We start from the raw sequence: 13348 nt of genomic DNA on the forward strand, positions 1-13348 counted from the left end.
TAGCACTAGGAGAAGCCAGAAGATTAAAAAAAAAGACTATGCAGTCATTGGTTGCTTTATAACAGGGGTAGGGAACCTTTAACACTCAAAGAGCCATTTGGACCCGTTTTCCGCGGGAAAAGAAAACACTTGGAGCCGCAAATAATTTTTGACATTTAAAATAAAGATAACACTGTATATATTGGGTTTTTTAACCTTTTACTCCACTCATTCTGAGAAGCGCATGGATGCGTCCGCCCTGCTGCCTGCAGGGCAGGCAAGGATGGGGCCAGCAGCTCGGCCTCGCTGGCCGCTGGGAGAACACGCCCACTCAAGCGGGCGGGATGCAGAGAGCCGCGAGTCGCGGCCCAGTCGGCCGCATGGGCAGTTGTCGCCGCCCTGCTACACCTGCAGGAGGGCAAGGATGGGGCCGGCAGCTCGGCTCGTGAAGCCACAGTGCAAGGGCAGAAGAGCCACAAGGGGCTCTCGAGCCGCAGGTTCCCTACCTCTGCTTTATAACATAAAGTTCATCTTTGTGGGTCTTTAGTCCAGAGCCACATTGGGAGTGCGCATGCACTGTCCCAGTGTGGCTCTGCGCAAAAGACCCACAAAGATGAACCACTGATACAGGTAAATGCAACATTGTTCTTACTGCCTTAAGGATGAGGTTCATTGGGTGAGGGAAATATATTTGAAAAAAAGTCAGAGGAAAAACATAGGAAAAACCATTTTTTAAACTTCAGTGTCTTCCCAATGCTGCTTGCCTATCATATTATTTGTTTGTTTATACTACACCTTTCTCAGTGGGGATCCAACGTAGCTCACATAATCCTCCTCCCTTTTATTCTCACAACAATCCTTTTAGATAAATTAGGCTAAGAGTGTGTGACTGGCCCAAGGTCATCCAGCAATTTTCCATGGCAGAATGGGAATTTGAACCTGGTCCTCTTAGATCCTAGTCTGGAACTCTAACTGCTGTACCACACCGGCTCAGTGTCTGTAATGCATCTGTAAGGCCCATCTTTTTCAATCACACATAACAGGCTTCAATGCATACCTAACAATGTAATGTATGAATACAACAAGCGTGTGTCATATAAATAGGCATGCTTATCAGAGAGCTATGACGTTCTGCAGTTTTTGTGGCGAAAACAGTCTTGCCTTTGTGGAATGTGAGCAGCTTGGTAATATTCTTTGCAGCAGATTAGAGGCATATTTTCAACGATGTTGGGTTTCATTCCCTTCCCTGCTGTGTTCGCTGACAACTAGATTTAGTGTTGCCTCTCAAGACCAGAGGAACATAATGATTTTTAAGAAGTAACAACTGGGTTTTGCAACAGCATTTCTGTGGTCTTAAGAAACCTTTTAAAAAACATGTGTTGAGGTTTTGCTAACGCCGGATGTCTTCAATCAGAAAGAGGAGAGTGTCATCCCTTCAGATTTTGTACACAAGGGGATGCTTCAAATGCTGCCCAATCATCTTATGAACAAACCCCTAAAAATAATTTTTGCTCTGAATGAGACTTCATACCTTGCTAAGGAGGTTATAGTGAAGGCGTGGAGGAGAACATGTGGAGAAGGGAGATCTGTGTGTCTCTTCAGAATATTGATAGACATTTCTTTTTTATGACCAGTTTTGGCTATGTGGACTTCTGTCTAAGGGTCTATCACAATGGCAGCCAGCATTTTTAGCAAATGTGGCTGCATCCACATGGGCATTTTCTCCACATGAACAGCAGGGGGCCCCCACAATAAAAGTGAGGATCCAGAAAGCACTGTGACCAATCTCTGTAACTTGTTGAGCTCCCATTCCTTCTCTTTTATTCCCGTGTAATTTGTTTGTGCAGTAAAGGAGGAATTGAGGGGTGATTAGGGTTCCTGTTTGCTCAGTTATGATGGAAGACCTCCAAATAATTAGAACCCTTGCCCTCCAGTACTTATCTGATTAGCAGGTACAAAGCACAGTTGTCCTGGGGAGAAAACAAGAAAAGAAAAATAAGACTTCATCTGCTTCTGACCATAGAGTTTCTGGCAATTCTTAGAGTTGCCCTTGTCACTTCCAGGTAGCTCTAAGTGTCACTAGGATCTCTGTTGTCAGGACTTCCTATTACAAGCCCTTTTTTTTTTCCTTTTAATTTTTCTTTTGAGATACCTCCTTTTCTGAAACTCTCCGGCTAGTTGCCAGGCACTCTGGCAACCTTAGAGGTGACTGAGGGTGGGGCAATGCCCTATAGCCATCATGAGGAGGAGGGGCAAAAGGACGCTTTCCATTTGTATCCTGCACTTCAGTCCTTTAAAGGACTGTTTTCATTTATTTACTGAGGCATGGTGTAGCACCACAGTAGAACTGGGACAAATAAAAGAAAAAATATTTTACAGGGAGGCTGTTTGGGGCAGGGGGCTATGCAACACAGAAGATATGATAGGAAGTTGTGAGACGCAGCAGCAAAGCAAGTGGTTTAGGAATGCGGTGTGTAGATTCCATTCCTATTCTGCTTGCTGCTGTTGGCTGAGATACATTTTTGCTTCCCTGCCTGAAAACCATGTGTGCATGTCACAAACAACATCTGAATTTGGGTGCTGTGTGGTTTCCGGGCTGTATGGCCGTGTTCTAGCAGCATTCTCTCCTGATGTTTCGCCTGCATCTGTGGCTGGCATCTTCAGAGGATCATCCTCTGAGATCCTCTGGCATCTGTGGCTGGCATCTTCAGAGGATCATCCTCTGAGATCCTCTGAAGATGCCAGCCACAGATGCAGGTGAAACGTCAGGAGAGAATGCTGCTAGAACACGGCCATACAGCCCGGAAACCACACAGCACCCAAGTGATTCTGGCCGTGAAAGCCTTCGACAATACATTGAACATCTGAATTATTAGTATGGCTTGAATGTTCACCATAGAATGTAGAGCCAAGGAATACCAGAGCCAAGCACTGACTTCTGTACGCCCATGATCTAGCCAGCTTTTCTCAGTCTCATACAACTCCACGCCGTATTACGGCCTCCATCCCACATGCTTTTATGCACACAGGTATCCTGATTGTCAGCATATCCATTCTCAGTGGTCAAAGAGGATGCCTCCTACCGTTTTCATCAGTAGAATTGGTTATTTCCCACCACATTGCCTCTTCACATTTGAGGTTTGAAAAGGTTCTTGAAAATGTTTGTGCCCCAGTTCGCTAGAAAGAGTAATAACATAATAGTCTCGTAGAAGCATTAGCCACAAACCTTCCATTTAGACCTCCCCTCCCTTCATTTTTTTTCTTTCACCCAGCATATGCTCTTAGCAACCTGGCAACATTATCCCATTATTTCTCATGACCCTTTCAATCCACTGGTCGGAGCTTGCTGCTCTAAAGGGACAATTAACTACTTAAAATTGTATTCCTGTATTCACGAGCATTATCTGTTTACATCTAAAGCTAACGCCCAATTATCACTAGGATTGAAAGCATACAAGAAGAAAAGGTATCTGGACCTAGTACTTTTGAGAGACCTTCAAATGGTTTGATTTGTTCTTTTTCCCCAAAGGAGACAGCAGTTCTAGGAAGGGCTAAGGAACTGCCAGGATTCTGAGGCTGTTTTTCCCACTTTTTAAAATTTGCATCTTTGAATAATATTTGGAGACAGAAATTATAGTTCTGTGGCTGTCTTGCTTCTCACTGTGGGGCACATATTTGGAAGCTGTCCTGGATTTTGCATAGAACTCCTTCCCACATAGGAACTACCAGGAGCTTTCAAGGGTTTGGGCATGGCTGCCCAGGATATGTGCAAAATTATGTTGAACAGTCTATCCCAGGACAGTTCCAAGATTGTTCTTCCCTAGGAAGCCATGTGATTTTGATTCACTTGACAACCTGGAATGGGTCCAGAGGTGGGTGATCAAAATGGTCAAACATCTGGATTCCATGCCCTTTGAGGAGTGGCTTAGGGAGCTGGGTATGTTAAGTTTGGAGAACGGTCCATTGGTAGACTTACCCTGAAGGGGCCTTCTCCTGGACGGCAACGAGGGCATTGCACTCCCTGCTCAGGCAGGAAACGAACTGGAGCAGAAAGGGCTCCCAATCCCAATCAGGATGCCCGAGGTTGCCTCCAGGAGAAGATAAGGTTAAGGAGTGACATAGTAGCCATGTTTAAATATTTGAAGGGATGTCATGTTGAAGATAGAGCAAGCTTGTTTTCTGCTGCTCCAGAGAGCAGGACATGAAGTAATGGATTCAAGGTACAGGCAAAGAAATTCCACCTAAACATTAAGAAGAATTTCCTGACAGTAAGGGCTATTTGACAGAAAAATGCACTGCTTCTGAGTATGGTAGAGTCTCCTTCTTTTGAGGTTTTTAAACAGAGGCTGGATGGCAGAGGCATATCTAGGGCAAATGGCACCCAGAGACAAATTATCTCTGGACGCTCCCCTACCTGGGGGCAGGGCCCCGCCCGCCACCCACATGACCAGGAAGATGGCAAGGCAGCAGGAAGTCCTGCTGTCTCGTCGTTTTGGGGCACCTGCTCCCCCCCATGCTCTCCCTGCTCCCAGCTGGGGCTCAGGGGTGGGACCATGCTCCCACGCCATCCCTGGGGGTGTGGCCATACTCAAGCCCTGCCCCCAACCTCAGTGCTTATAAAAGCAGCTCTCAGAGGACAAGAGACAGCAGTCACTTCTGGCTTCCTCAAAGGGGAGGGCAGAAGGGACTGCCAGCTGGGAGCCCAGCCGGGAGCAAGGGGGCGGGGGGAGCGCCTGGCAGCCAGGTGCCCTTGATCCTGCCCATGTCAATGATGACATGGGCGGGGTCGAGGGCACATGAAGACGATGAAGCAGCAGGAAGTCCTTGCCGTCTTCCTAGTCACCTGGGGGGGGGGGCGATTTGGCATGCCTCCCACAAGGATTCCCCTTGTCCCTGGGTAAATCACTACTGCTGGATGGCAATCTGTGAGGAGTGCCTTGATTGTGTACTGCTGTATGGCAGGGGGTTGGACTTGATGACCCTGTGGTCTCTTCCAGCTTGATGATTCTATGGCAGAACAGCATGAACTATCTTTGTTATAGCACTGAATCTGCATAACTGTCTTTCTCCCTTGAGGATTATCTGGTCACCTTTCTGTCTCTGTTTTAGTGCCAGGTGAAAATTTGGTAGTTCTACTTTTGAGTGAGTTGTTGTCACTTTGCCTCTGATTGTGAACTTATTATTACTCTTAGGACCAGTTGGTTCCCTTACGTTGCTTTTAAAAGGTCTAAATAGGCACCAATAGCTTTGAGCTTTTTTTTGTTCTATTTTAGTTTCCTTAAGTATTTCATTACTCTTTTTAATAAGTTTGTAAGCTTCTCCTAATACCAGAGCCAGTGTGGCGCAGTGGTTAAAGTGTTGGACTGGCTTCTGTAAGACCTGGGCTGAAATCTCTGTTTTGCTTGGTGACTTTGGACCAGTCACCCATTTTCAGCTCAGTCTATCTCAGAAGGTTATTGGGAGGATAAAATGGAGGAAAGGATAATAGTGTGAGTTCTTTGGCTCCCTACTGAAGAAGTACATGAAAAGCAAAAGCACAAATGTTTCAAATAGATTTGAAAAACTGTAAGTCAATAAAATAAGCTGAAGCGTCAGCCGACTAACAGAACTCGGCAGTCCAAAATCAACCTGTGCCATCCAGAACCACTAAATCTTGTACACTGGAAAAGAAGAAGCCACATGGGCCTCCATCAAAAGGGCCTTTCAGAGTCTAGGTGCCACCACCGAAAAATACTGAGATGGAGGAGGACCTCAGATTTTGATCCAAGAATTCACAAAATGTTAATAGAAAAGGAGACGGTTCCTCAAATATTTTGAAGCTAGACTTTTTTGCCATCAAATCACAGCCAATTTATGGTGACCCTTTAGGGTTTTAGAGGCAAGAGCCATTCAGAGGTGGCTTGTTATTGCTAGAGGTGGTTATTGTTATTGGAGAAGCAACTCTGCAGGTCTTCCATCCAAATACTGGCTGAGGCTGACCCTCCTCAGCGTCTGAGATCTCATGAGATCAGCCTAGTCTGGGCTAGACTCTTTAGGGTTTTAAATATCAAAATCAGCACCCTGGATAGAGCTTAGAAAGATACCGGCAAATGAAAATGACAGAAAATGGTATGGTGCTGGAGTTATACATGTCGTACGACAAACTACAGTTACAGTTCTGACAGCTGTGTTTTATATCAGTGGGAGCTTCCAGAATTCTTCAACATCAGCCTCATGTAGAACACATTAAAGTAGTCTAATCTGGATGTTACTAAAGCATGCATAAGAGCAGCCAGGTGAGGCTGACACAGTATTATTGTTAGCACATGAAACAATCATATCTGTTTCCTTCCAAGGCAGTAACAATGGCCAATTAAAATATAATCTTAAGAGCAAGAATTATTTCAGTACGTTAGGTTTGCCTTGTGTTTCATTTACTGTTCCTTTGGCCTTAGTGGAGGGATCAGCTTTCTTTGGCTTCTGTCCAATCATACAGAACTCAAATGCTAACTTCTCTATTTTACTGTCTAGTCTGACAGTCCTTCCCAACTAGTGGATTGATCATCCCTGGGGTTGTGGGACGTGCACAGAGGTAACAAAAGCACTGTAGCGAACAGAAGAAGGGGGAGTAAAAGCACTATAGTGAATAGAAGAAAGGGAGTAAAGTTGTTTCTTGTGTATTTTTTTGCAAACTGTGCTCCCCTGACAAAAGAAAGTGCCCCACATCTTATGATTCTTCCTTTGTGCAAGTCAGTCAGTCAGTTAGTCAACCTTTAAGGGTATAAGTCAAGTACAAAACTACCCTATGGGCCCAGATCCTCATGATTATAAGGAGAAATCTAGCAACCAAGCTGGTCATAGTTTGGATTCTGGTCAGACAGAAAAAGGATACCCATTTTCCAGCAGGGAACCCTGCCAGTTTATGAAGGAAAGGACTGATATAGAAAATCACATACATTAGCATGGTGAACACAGTCAAAGAGAACATGGCAGATAGAATCAATAGAATATTATTGCAAGGACAAATTCCTTCTAAATAGGAACTTTCTGAAATCTTCCTAAGGGAACAGCTGTAGGAAGTGCATTAAATCTGACCAGTATAAAAGCACATTGATAACTGTGGAGAAGCTAAGTGATAAAAATACAAAGCTATAGACCTCTGCTTTGGAATAATTCCAAAATGTAGTGATGAACAGGATTTCCTGACTGCAGAGCAGAGATTTTGTATTTCTAAATCTAAGAGTCTGAGTTTAATGTCTCAAAAGACTTTATATAAGTCCCAGGGGTTGGAAAGGGCCGTGAGAATAGCAGAGAAAAACTCATGTACCATCTCTGCTTACACAGTTGGATACAGGCTACTATCATATTTGACCAGTGAAATGAACCAACTCCTGAACTCCTTTTCTTCTCCTGTTCCTCCTTCCAGCCAGACCAGTAACTTGGCTAGCAGACCAGTTGAAGAGTGGAGTCATGGAGCCATTTCCCCAGCATTAGTTGCAAAAAAATTGCTTAATATCTAATCTCAAGTTCCTAATAGGCAATGTTGCTGATTCCCACCCCCACCCCCAGCACTTGAAATCTAAATGTCACTGAGCAATAGGAAAGTGTGGTAGTAACGAATTAACTAATTTCATCAGATCTTAGCAACAGACACTGTAGTTGATGGCTGATGATCACCTATTAGACTTCATAGTTTGGAAGTAGAAACCGTGACTCCCATGCCTTAGCAACGGAAATAATAATGGTTCCTCTCTTTTACCTTTTCTCCTGGTACTGTGCCTTTGGGGAAATAATCAGGGGAAATAGCCATAGTGTCCAGAGTAGGGTGTTTTATTGGCCTCAGATGCTTTCACCTGTGGAGCTTCTGGACCAGCGTGGTTTTACAAATTTCAGTCCCTTTGAAGACGTAGCAGCTCCCCAGGGCTATTTCAGGTTGGGAAGATGTCATGGAGAAAATCTTTGACTCTTCTTCCTACATACCATGATCCCAGCCTGAATCAGCCCTGGATCTGCCAGAGCTCAGCTTGTTGACAGGTCTAGAAAGGACACATAAGGCAATGGAAGGACTATGTAATGCATAGTTAGGCCCCAGCTGAGATAAGTAGACTTGTAGCAACTTTTATTGAAAGAAAGGTTATGACGGATTATAAAGACCCAGTCCCAGACACAGTCAGAGTTGCAAAAGATGATGATTCTTCAGGCTTTCTTTAAGACCAACACTAATTCCTTATGGGGAACAAAATTTTCATTATAATTTTACAAATCTCCACCTGATAGGACTAAACCACTCCATTTACATGCCATAGAGGGAAACAGCCTGTTCCACTTTAGACCACCAAAAACGCACTACAAAGCTAGTTCTCTTAAAAGATAGGGCCCAGATTAACATTCAGCTCTTGGGACTTACAGAATCTTAGAAAGGACCTGACAGCTGCTAAAGGAGGGGGCTGCAAACCCCTTTGGAGAGGAGTGGATGTGGTCAATTGAAAGACGCACTTTGTGGACTAGTCTTGGGTCTTGGGGTACATCCTATTGCATTACTACTTCTCGCTTCCTACCAGCTAAATTGGGCATGCTGGTAAGGAAGAGAAAGTGGTGGAGACTGCTCAGGACTGTGTCCCCACCAGCAAACAAACAAAGGACGCTTTATGCAAAGCTCCCTCATATTGAATCAAACATCAAGGACAGTATTGCCGACTTAGATGGGCAGTGGCTCCTGTAAGGGTGGGGGCTAGTGCGCTCACCCAGCCGACTCGTCCTTGGCACATTTCTCGTACTGGGCTTACTGCCCAGAGTATTGACCTTGCTATGCTTATGCTTATCATGTATGTTTGAAGCTCACTTTTGCTTTTCCTGTGTGAAACTTTGCTTGGGAACTGTGCAAGGGGGAGGGGCAGTGTCCTCGTCTGTAAAACGACAGTTCTAGCCGAGGGGGGTCAGTTCTCGCATGGCGTATATTGAGACCGTTGAAGTTTATGGAATAAACGAACTGATTTAAGTTGCTTTGTTTCAAGTCCTTCTGAAGTTCCTTACAGCTCCCCAGGGTCCTGGACAGAGGTCTTTCACATCACCTGTGACCTCATCTTTCATTGGAGATGCCAGGGATTGAACCTGGAACCTTCTGCATGCAAAGCAGAGGCTCTTCCACTGAGCTACACAGACGCACGCACACACCGCCCCAGTATTTTATTGTATCGAAAGGGCTTGTGTTAAACACTTGCCTGACTTCACTGAAAAGCTTTTTGCCAGAAAATGCGTTATTTAATTTGGAGAGATGTATTGGTTCTAGTCAGCCTCCTTCTTAATTGATTTTGCAAGCCAATTAATGTCACAGGTAGTGACTGCGCATGTTTTCTTAGGAGACAGTATTCTGCTAACAGCTTAAATGTTCCACTTGTATTAGTTTCCCTTCAGGGTTTTAATGAAGCAAAGCCTCTAAGGGAAAGAAAACTCTCCACAGTTCATTAATTTTTTTGCCTTATTTGTTCCTTTAGCAAAGGAGTCAAAATTATGCATGTTTGTAATGTTGCCGGATTAAAGGGGAGGAAAACCAATTTAAGGTGCCCCCAGAGATGCGACTGAACAGCGTGGATGGTTATACTCCAAACAGTATGCAGTATGCCGCTACTGTTTTCCATTTTAAATGGAAAGTCCCACTCACAACTGATGCTAAGACAACAGAAAATGATAAATGGGGGTCTCTGTTTCCTATAAGAGAGGTCCAGCAACTTCACTGTGTGTGGTACCTGCAATCCTAGGTTCACTGTCAATAAGCCAAGAACTGCTGAGAATATTACACTATACTCCGAAAACAGAATAATTAGAATGGATTTGGCTTTAAAGGAATAGGAGGATGGGACTCTGCTTAGACTGTCACTAATCGAGTCTCCTTGATACATCTGCAGATTTCTTCCAATGTTTCCTGCAGTTCTTAGACTAATCAGAAACAGAGAGAGAGAGAGAGAGAGAGAGAGAGAGAGAGAGAGAGAGAGAGAGAGAGCAGTACTGGAGTTAATCCAAGGTTTAGGTAGGGCTTTAGTTGTATCCCAAAAGATTGCTATAAAAGTGTACCTGTTTGTTAATTTAAGTGCCTTGTTTTGGTTCTTGGGACAATAAAAATGTCTAATTTTGTTCAAATTTGGTGGGGTTTTCCCCCGGAAGGGTTTTAGAGTTTCATGACAGATGTGGCAGTTATTTCAGGATTATTTTTTTTTTTTTTTTTTTTTTTTTTTTTAACTGAATGAAGGCTTAATATCAGCCATACTTTTGGTTCCTGGACTCACTCAAAGGAATCTCATTACGGAAGCAATCGAGATTTGATTCTCCTTGGCCTGTCAGGATGTAACAGCGTAAGGAGGAGGAGAATGGAAAAAGCTAGAGCCTGGAACGAATCTTAAAAGCGTAGGTGTTGGCTTGGATCCAACAGAACATTTCCATGTGTGGATGGATGTCTGAGCATGATCACAGAGCATGACTTGTCTCCCCCTCCAACTGAAGCCCAAAATGCCTCCAAATGCTACTGAAGAGGGTCCATGTAGGCAAATCCAACCATCCTCCATGGAGCCTTCCTTTAGCCCAAGGAGCTTTCCTCTAATTTTAGTGGCTCTTCCCACAACAAAAAAGCCAATTAAGTTGGGGAAAGGCTTCAAACTGAGCTAAAAGGAAATATTGGATATAAATATTTTAATAATATTTTTTATGGAAAATTTGGATAAAGGTCAGGTCCACTCTGTTATCCTGAAGAAGTGGCATTTTCTGGGGATTATTTTGGAAGGGAGAGATGAGAAAGTCACACTCTTTGACTGGAAATCCTTCTGCATGTAACTGCATCCCAGTTACAAACTGTAATTCAGGGGCAGTCAACAGGAGTGTGTTTTTGGAGACTGTTGCTTTCAGGGATAGAGATTTTACTGCCTGCTCTGTTCTCTTTCCTTCCTTGCTGGAATAGTTTGTAACTGCAAAGTAAATCTGTTGTATTTTTGTATGTAATTATGTATGGCCGGTAGGTTTTGTACATTGTATATTCTGCCTTGAGTCTCCACTCAGTGGAGAAAAGCAGGATGAATGTATCCAAAATAAATACACCTTTTTGAGTTCCAAAAAATCTGCAATAGGTACCTGTGTAGATATTGGTGTTCTGGGATCAAAGGACAGAGAATGTCTGTATTTGGCCAGACACTTCGGTAGCAAGGTGAACCTCATCAGCACTGTCTGTTCCTCAGGTTCTCGCTTTGATTCTTAGGACAAAGAACCATCCCTGCATGTTAAGCTAATCAGTGGTTCTCAACCTGGGGGTCGAATGACCCTTTCACAGGGATCGCCTAAGACTCTCTGCATCAATGTTCTCCATCTGTAACATGGACAAATGTTAGGGTTGGGGGTCACCACAACATGAGGAACTCTATTAAAGGGTCACGGCATTAGGAAGGTTGAGAGCCACTGAGCTAAATGATCTAACATGTTGCTGTTTGAAGGTTACCCCCTGAGGTACAAGTATGAAATTATGTTTTGGTGCAAGGAACAAACCATGGATGTTGGAGACCGTCAGCATTCCCAGGCCAGAGTTCTTGGAAGAGAAGGACTTTACAGTGTCTCTTCGTGTCAAACAAAACAGGAGATCTAGTAAGGTGCTTTGATTGGTTTCCTCTCTATCCTTCCTCTTGTCTGTTGTGCTGCTTTGTTTACTCTCAGAGACTTCCTTCCTTCTCCTTGTCTTTCTGTTTCTTTGTCTAACCTCCACGAGGGCAAGATATGCTCTCAGCATCTCTCTCCGTCCTAGCTTCGATAGTCAGCCATAACTTGCATTCTTCCTTTCCTCTCGTAGTGTAGAGTTTCTTAACAAAAAAGAACATCCACTTCTTTCTAAAAGCAAAAAAGCCTTTTGTTGACTTTATTGCCAAAGCAGCCTGCCCCTGCTGCTGTGGAAACCAGTTCTAAGAAATTTGATCATACCATGATTCATAAGCCACCAAATATCATGACTGTAATTTTTCCTTTCTTCCATGGTACCCTGATTCCAGATTTCCTAGTATGATTGATATAGTGTTGAGTAGACATAAACAGAATTTGTAGAATCTGTTGTCAGATATCCCCGGGGGGCAGCAGAAGAGAGCAATGTCATATGCCATCATCCCAAACACTCAGTTTTTCCATCAAATCTCTGCATAATTCTAGAGCGCCTACGGCCTTCCTCACAGCAAATGTATAATGAGTTGCAGTTGTGATAAAGGAACCTGTTTTCCTGTTCATGTGTGTTCTGTGCAGGCTGTGCTCACAATTGGAGGCCATGGAAACAATCTAGGTTGCTGTCACGCCTTCGTTTGGAGAGGCTTCTCTTGTTTTTTTTTATTGTCCTGCAACCCAACACATGTGCAGCTATGCAGGCAGTCTGAAAGGAATCCCCACAGCCATATCCATGTCCCACGATATGACTGGCTGCACCTGCGTAGCTACGCAGCTGCAAGCCGCAAAATAAAAAAAGGAAAAGGGGCTTAAAAAGCAGGTGGCTTCTCCCTGACCATGGAGGATGTGGTGGAGGAGAGGGAAATAAATCTCCTCCTGCCTGGCCCAGGAGCCACTTCAACTGGGATTTTTCAAAGGGATTGCTTGTTTAGCAGTTAAAAAAAACAGGTTAGAGGAAATAAAACAGGGCAGACTCATTTTGGGGGCTGGACCTATGTGAAGTCCTCCCCCCAAAAAACAGCATATATAGCATCCTGCACCCATGTTTTGTGACCTGTGCAGAATGGGTCCATGAGCTGTTGCAGGAAAACCAGTGTGGTATAGTGGTTAAGGGGAGGTGGATTCTAATCTGGAGAACCAGGTTTGATTCCCCACTCCTCCACCTGAGTGGTACAGGCTTATCCGGTGAACCAGATGAATTTTCCGCACTCCAACATTCCTGCTGGGTGACCTTGGGCTAGTCACAGTTCTTCAGAACTCTCTCAGCCCCACCTACCTCATAAGGTGCCTGTTGTGGGGAGGGGAAGGGAAAGGAGCTTGTAAGTCACCTTGAGTCTCCTTATAGGGGAGAAAGATGGGGTATAAATCCAAGCTCCTCCTCCTCTTCTTTCTTTCTTTTGGCAGAAGGAATACATAATGAATATCAGTCTGTCTAATTTAAGCTGAACATGGCCCACAAATTTGGACCTGCAAATCTGCAAAACAGGCCCGGGAAGCATTTTAATGGCTTTTTAAAGCAGTCACAAGCTTGTGTTTTGAAACCAGAAGCTGCTAGAGAGAACACACTGCTTGGCTTCCAAGGTGTGTCACACAGGTGTTCAATCTGGAGTGTGTCACACAGGGGACAATTCTGTAGTTATTGTAATGCATTTCCTCAATTCTTTACCTTGCTTGTTCTTATTTATTTGAAAATATTCAAATGCCCATT

The 13348-nt window shown here is 44.1% G+C and overlaps 1 protein-coding gene and 1 non-coding gene across 2 annotated transcripts in view; one reads left to right on the top strand and one right to left on the bottom strand.

Annotated features, from left to right (window-relative positions):
* Nucleotides 1-13348, top strand: part of KCNK13 (potassium two pore domain channel subfamily K member 13) — a 68258-nt gene that overhangs the window by 22254 nt on the left and 32656 nt on the right. The window lies entirely within an intron of this gene.
* Nucleotides 9049-9116, bottom strand: TRNAA-UGC. The gene has a single exon. It is a non-coding gene; the product is annotated as a tRNA-Ala (tRNA).

The sequence above is a fragment of the Sphaerodactylus townsendi genome, linkage group LG02 (assembly GCF_021028975.2).
Source record: "Sphaerodactylus townsendi isolate TG3544 linkage group LG02, MPM_Stown_v2.3, whole genome shotgun sequence".
Lineage (NCBI taxonomy): Eukaryota > Metazoa > Chordata > Lepidosauria > Squamata > Sphaerodactylidae > Sphaerodactylus > Sphaerodactylus townsendi.